We start from the raw sequence: 6,120 nt of genomic DNA, 5'->3' as shown, positions 1-6,120 counted from the left end.
ACTCTGTCCTCCCATAATGAACACCTTCACTATAAAGAGACTTCTAAGAGTGTGAGTGACCAGTGTGTTTCCTCCCTATCTCTCTCCACAGTGTTCTGATCTGCCTGTTCCCTCCCTCTAACACCTGGCTGATTAAGCACATGATACTGCCTCTCATTGATTGAGGCACCCAGGAAGAGATGCCCACTCTGACATTTAGAGCCACACCTCATTTACCTCGCAAGTTTCCACTGGAGACAGTTACTCTCACTCACATTGAGAGGGAAGAAAAATAGTAATAATGGGTGGGTGGATGGATGGAAAGGTAGCTGTGAGGGTAGATGTCATGAATTGTCCTTACAAAAAAAGACAGTTTTCAAACAATATCTGCAGTTGCCATCTGGGGGGGAGAAATGGTTCACTTCTGAAAGGGATTTTTTTGTTGTCAGTGAGCATTTCTCCTTTGCCAAAATAATCCATCCACTTGACAGGTGTGGCATATCAAGAAGCTGATTTAACAGCATGATCATTACACAGGTGCACTTTGTGCGTGGAACAATAAAAGGCCACTTTAAAATGTGTCGTTTTTTCACACAACACAATGGCACTGATGTCTCAAGTTTTGAGGGAGCGTGCAATTGACATACTGACTGCAGGAATGTCCACCAGAGCGGTTGCTAGATAATTGAATGTTAATTTCTCCAACGTCGTTTTAGAAAATTTGTCAGCAGGTCCAACCGGCCCAGACCACATGTATCCACGCCAGCCCAGGACCTCCACATCCGAGTTCTTCATGTAGCCTGGTGAAAGTAAACAGCACAGGACACAAACTAATTTGGGGTTTATTCTGTCGAAGCCTAAATAGGATCATGTAGAAGGGAAATCTCCACAAGATGAAGTCACCAAGTAAAGTTCAGTTTTAATTACAACCAAGTGAAATAAATCTGTTTTAATAAAGTGCATAAAACGAGTACAGTAAGTACCAAGTGAAATGCCTAGTGGCTCTGCTTTCTATAGAAAAACAAAATACAGAGACCACAATGTTCAGTTAGAATGGACTTTCTAACATTTCAAATATCTGGGTGCAATATGTCCTTATTTATTTGTCATAAAAATATATGAATACTTACAAACACACTGTCCACATGATACCTTAACTCCATATGGAACAATAGCTCCTCATTTCACCCTTACTGCACTGGGGGGAATGTCATATCAACAGAGGTTACAATACAAAAACGAAACAAAATACAACACCCTGAAGCTTTACATGAAATAGAATGTCATTCTGATAATTACTCACGCTTCAAATAATCTTATCAACTCCACAATGTGGTTCTGAGAGCACTGGTATTCAGCTAGCAAGAAGCTAACATGTCAATCTGAAAGTATCAACAGGTTAACATGACCGTCTGTCATAAATATTACAAAATTAACTTATACAGTGCAGATGATGCAACATCTGATACATTCCGGTACAAGAGTAAGACAAAAAGTATTATTTACCCATCTAAAGTAACGTTGGACATACGATGGATCTCAACAGCGCTCCAGTGTAATTGTTTGCTCTCACTCTTACACACTGAGCATGCGCAATCCCATAACTGCTTGCTCACCTTAATGATGGATCTCTTAAAGGAACAGTGCTATCTAGTGGATATAACTGAATACAGGCTCACAAGTGGGTGGGCCTAATCCCTCCCAGGCCCACCTAAGGCTGCACCCCTGCCCATTCATGTGAAATCTGTAGATTAGGGTCTAATTTATTTATTTCAACTGACTGATTTCCTTATATGAACTGTAACTCAGTAAAATTGTTGAAACTGTTGTATTTTGTGCTCATATTTTTGTTCATTATACAGTGCCCTCGGAAAGTATTCAGACCCTGTGACTTTTTTTCCACAATTAGTTATTTTTTTCTCAGCAGTCCACCCAATACCCCATAATGACAAAGTGAGAGAAAAAAATGTGAAAAAACATACCTTATTTAAACATATGTATTCAGACCCTATGCTATGAGATTAAAATTGATCTCAGGTGCATCCTGTTTCCATTGATCATCCTTGATGTTTCTACAACTTGATTGGACATGATTTGGAATGTTACACACCTGTCTATATAAGTCCCACACTTGACAGTGCATGTCAGAGCAAAAACCAAGCCATGAGGTCAAAGGAATTGTCCATAGAGCTCCGAGACAGGATTGTGTCGAGGCACAGATCTGGGGAATGGTACCAAAACATTTCTGCAGCATTGAAGGTCCCCAATAACACAGTGGCCTCCATCATTCTTAAATGGAGGAAGTTTGGAACTGCCAAGACTTTTACTAAAGCTGGCAGTTCGGCCAAACTGAGCAATCGGGGGAGAATGGCCTTGGTCAGGGAGGTGACCAAGAACCTGATGGTCACTGACAGAGCTCTATAATTCCTCTGTGGAGATGGGAGAACCTTCCAGAAGGACAACCATCTCTGCAGCACTCCACCAATCAGCCATTTGTGGTAGAGTGGCCAGACAAAAGGCACCCAGTAAAAGGCACATGACAGCCCACTTGGAGTTTGCCAAAAGGCACCTAAAGACTCAGACCATGAGAAACAAGATTCTCTGGTCTGATGAAACCAAGATTGAACTCTTTGGCCTAAATGCCAAGCATCACGTCTGAAGGAAACCTTGCACCAACCCTACGGTGAAGCATTATGGTGACAACATCATGCTGTGGGGATGTTTTTCAGCGACAGGGACTGGGAGACTAGTCAGGATTGCGGGAAAGATGAACGGAGCAAAGTACAGAGAGATCCTTGACGAAAACCTGCTCCAGAGTGTTCAGGACCTCAGACTGGAGCAACGGTTCCCCTTCCAACAGGACAACGACCCTAAGCACACAGCCAAGACAACGCAGGAGTGGCTTCGGGATCAGTCTCTGAATGTCCTTGTGGCCCAGGCAGAGCCCGGACATGAACCCGATTTGAACATCTCTGGAGAAACCTGAAACTAGCTGTGCAGAAAAGCTCCCCATCCAACATGACAGAGCTTGAGAGGGTGTGCAGAGAGAAATGGGAGAAACTCCCCAAATACAGGTGTGCCAAGCTTGTAGTGTCATACCCAAGAACACTCGAGGCTGTAATCGCTGCCAATGGTGCTTCAACAAAGTACTGAGTCAAGGATCTGAATAATTATGTAAATGTGATATACAGTAAGGGGAAACAAGTATTTAATCCCCTACTGATTTTGTACATTTGCCCTCTGAAAGAAATGATCAGTCTATAATTTTATTGGCAGGTTTATTTGAACAGTGAGAGACAGAATAACAAAAAACTCCAGAAAAACGCATGTCAAAAACGTTATAAAATTATTTGCATTTTAATGAGGGAAATAAGTATTTGAAATACTTATTTCCCTCATTAAAATGCAGATCAATTTATAACATTTTTGACATGCGTTTTTCTGGATTTTTTTGTTGTTATTCTGTCTCTCACTGTTCAAATAAACCTACCATTAAAATTATAGACTGAACATTTCTTTGTCAGTGGGAAAACTTACAAAATCAGCAGTGGATCAAATACTTTTTTTCCCTCACTGTGTATATATATTTTTTTCATAGATATGCAGAAGGAAAAAAATAACTGTTTTTGCTTTGTTGTTATGGTGTATTGTGTGTAGATTGATGAGGAAAGTGTTTTTTAATCAATATTAGATTACGGCTGTAATAAGGCTAAATGTGGAAAAAATCAAGGAGTCTGAATACTTTCCTAATACACTGTATTACTGAATCTCATCTAGGCCAAGGCACAGGAATTGTAATTACTTAGTATTGCCCACAAGTCATCATTTCCTAAAGTGCCATCAGGAAAATAAAGTCAAAGAAATGTGGCCATGCAGCCAAGAATGAAAAGCAATTCAAATGTATGACAGTGACAGGGCGAACTCGTTCTCTGGGACTCTCCTAATAGACAGATGTAGGATGCATAGCCTAACATGCTCTTAGGAGCTCAACCACTCACTATTATCATACTGTACCAATGAGCAATACTAATATCAGAGGCTACAGCAGTCAATCTTATTGTATTTTTTTTCATTTGTCCACTGTTGATACTGTCCCAAAAATGTTTTGGGATGCATTTTGCATCATCATAATGATGTGGTCAGTGACACTTTTTGCTTCTTGAAAGTCCAATATCTTGAAAACTTGACTGCTGACATGTAAAACATTTTAGGACTGTATCAACAGTGGACTAGTAATACAAATACAAAATAAATAGTTTTTGATTGGATTTCCCCCTTAAGCAGTGAGAGTCAGTATTGGTTGCTACCTCAGGGTATTTGTATCTGAATTAAAACTAGCTGGGGGAAATGGCTATATTCTCTGTCCCCAGAGCATTTTTCAGCTCCTCTGGGCTATAATACTGTACAAGCCCCATAGTGACAGTTATCCTTGAATGTCACATGTCACTTCCAATAACATACTTGTTGTCATTATACGATCTTCATTTGTTCTGTGCAGGAGCTATGACAGTTTGTCTAGAAAGTATGTATTTGAATAATTGGGATAAGACCTATGATTTCAAGCATGAAGCATTCCAAGTCTGGCATGATCCAAAATGGTGAGAGATCACATCAATACAGACAATCGTTATTTGGGGCGGCAGGTAGCCAGCTTAGTGGTTAGAGCGTTGGGCCAGTAACAGGTTGCTGGATCAAATCCCCGAGCTGACAAGGTGAAAATCTGTTGTTCTGCCCCTGAACAAGGCAGTTAACCCACTGTTCCCCGGTAGGCGTCATTGTAAATAAGAATTTGGTCTTATCTGACTTGCCTAGTTAAATAACGGGTAAATAAAAAATCTAAGATACTTTTGTTAAGATACTTAAGATATTTTTTGTGCTTCAGGTTTGCAATACAGCTTAACGGTAAGTACAAATCCTGCTTTTGGAATGGATATTAGTTTGATTTATTTTTCTTGGTGCCATCTAGTGAGCATGATTGGGAATTACAGAGATTTTACCAATATATTAGTAGCAGTACTGGATCAGAACAGGTGATGTCACTGTGGTTCCACTGAATGCAGTCTGGGGAGGCAGTTGACACTGCTATCAGCATAGGTATATTTCTACATTCATCAATATACATTTTATGATGTCTATTTTTTTTCCCTTGGAGAGAGTGTACATCTAAGAATAAATATTCATACACCTTACTCAGGACAGTATTTTGAACCAGTTCCTATGGGCAAAACATAATCAGAAACAATCACAACGAGCTCTAAATGCATCCAAGTTTGTATTCACAAGCTTGATGTAACCATTGCATGCTAGAAATATGGGACCAAATACTACACTTTTTATTACTTTAATACACTAGAAATGAATTTGTCAAAATACTGATGACTTCTTCAAATAGGGGGACTGGATACATCAAGTGCTTTTATTTCTAAACAGTAGAACAACTATGTATGAAAATACCTTAAAATAAAAGGTGACATTTAGTACTGCCCCCTCATATGAAACATTTGATCACAAATCCAAAGTCTTGGAGTATGGAGCTACAACCCCTGACATCTGGACTGAGCTGAAGAACCCGAGAGACATGGTGGTGGGACAGAGAATGGAGCTGAGGCCAGACTGAAAGACAGCTTAGGCTGACCTTGAACGAGCGTCACTAAGAGTGTTACTAAGGCTGAACTGCTGTTCCAAAAGATCAAGGTGGAGGAGCTGAAGAGAGAATGCATCCCTGAAAGCCAGTGAGAGAGAGGTGGAGGAGCTGAAGAGAGAATGCATCCCTGAAAGCCAGTGAGAGAGGTGGAGGAGCTGAAGAGAGAATGTATCCCTGAAAGCCAGTGAGAGAGAGGTGGAGGAGCTGAAGAGAGAATGCATCCCTGAAAGCCAGTGACAGCCAGTGAGAGAGAGGTGGAGGAGCTGAAGAGAGAATGCATCCCTGAAAGCCAGTGACAGCCAGTGAGAGAGAGGTGGAGGAGCTGAAGAGAGAATGCATCCCTGAAAGCCAGTGACAGCCAGTGAGAGAGAGGTGGAGAAGCTGAAGACAGATAACACAGCCAGACCAAAGGTGGCCTTCTCTGCTAGTTTGGCTAATTTAGGACATGTTGGACGCTTCAATACTGACATTACATTGGTCCACAATAGAGATTTCAA

The 6,120-nt window shown here is 40.8% G+C and overlaps 1 long non-coding RNA gene across 1 annotated transcript; it reads right to left on the bottom strand.

Annotated features, from left to right (window-relative positions):
* Positions 1-599: 599 nt before the first annotated feature.
* LOC121840350 lies at positions 600-1,595 on the bottom strand. Its single transcript, XR_006079548.1, has 4 exons — positions 1,486-1,595; positions 1,283-1,361; positions 1,110-1,177; positions 600-779 (listed from the first exon to the last, which is right to left on the bottom strand). It is a non-coding gene; the product is annotated as an uncharacterized LOC121840350 (long non-coding RNA).
* Positions 1,596-6,120: the final 4,525 nt, after the last annotated feature.

Source organism: Oncorhynchus tshawytscha, linkage group LG01 (assembly GCF_018296145.1).
Source record: "Oncorhynchus tshawytscha isolate Ot180627B linkage group LG01, Otsh_v2.0, whole genome shotgun sequence".
Lineage (NCBI taxonomy): Eukaryota > Metazoa > Chordata > Actinopteri > Salmoniformes > Salmonidae > Oncorhynchus > Oncorhynchus tshawytscha.
Note: the sequence above shows the minus strand (reverse complement) of the source record. Positions and strands in the feature narration are given on the sequence as shown.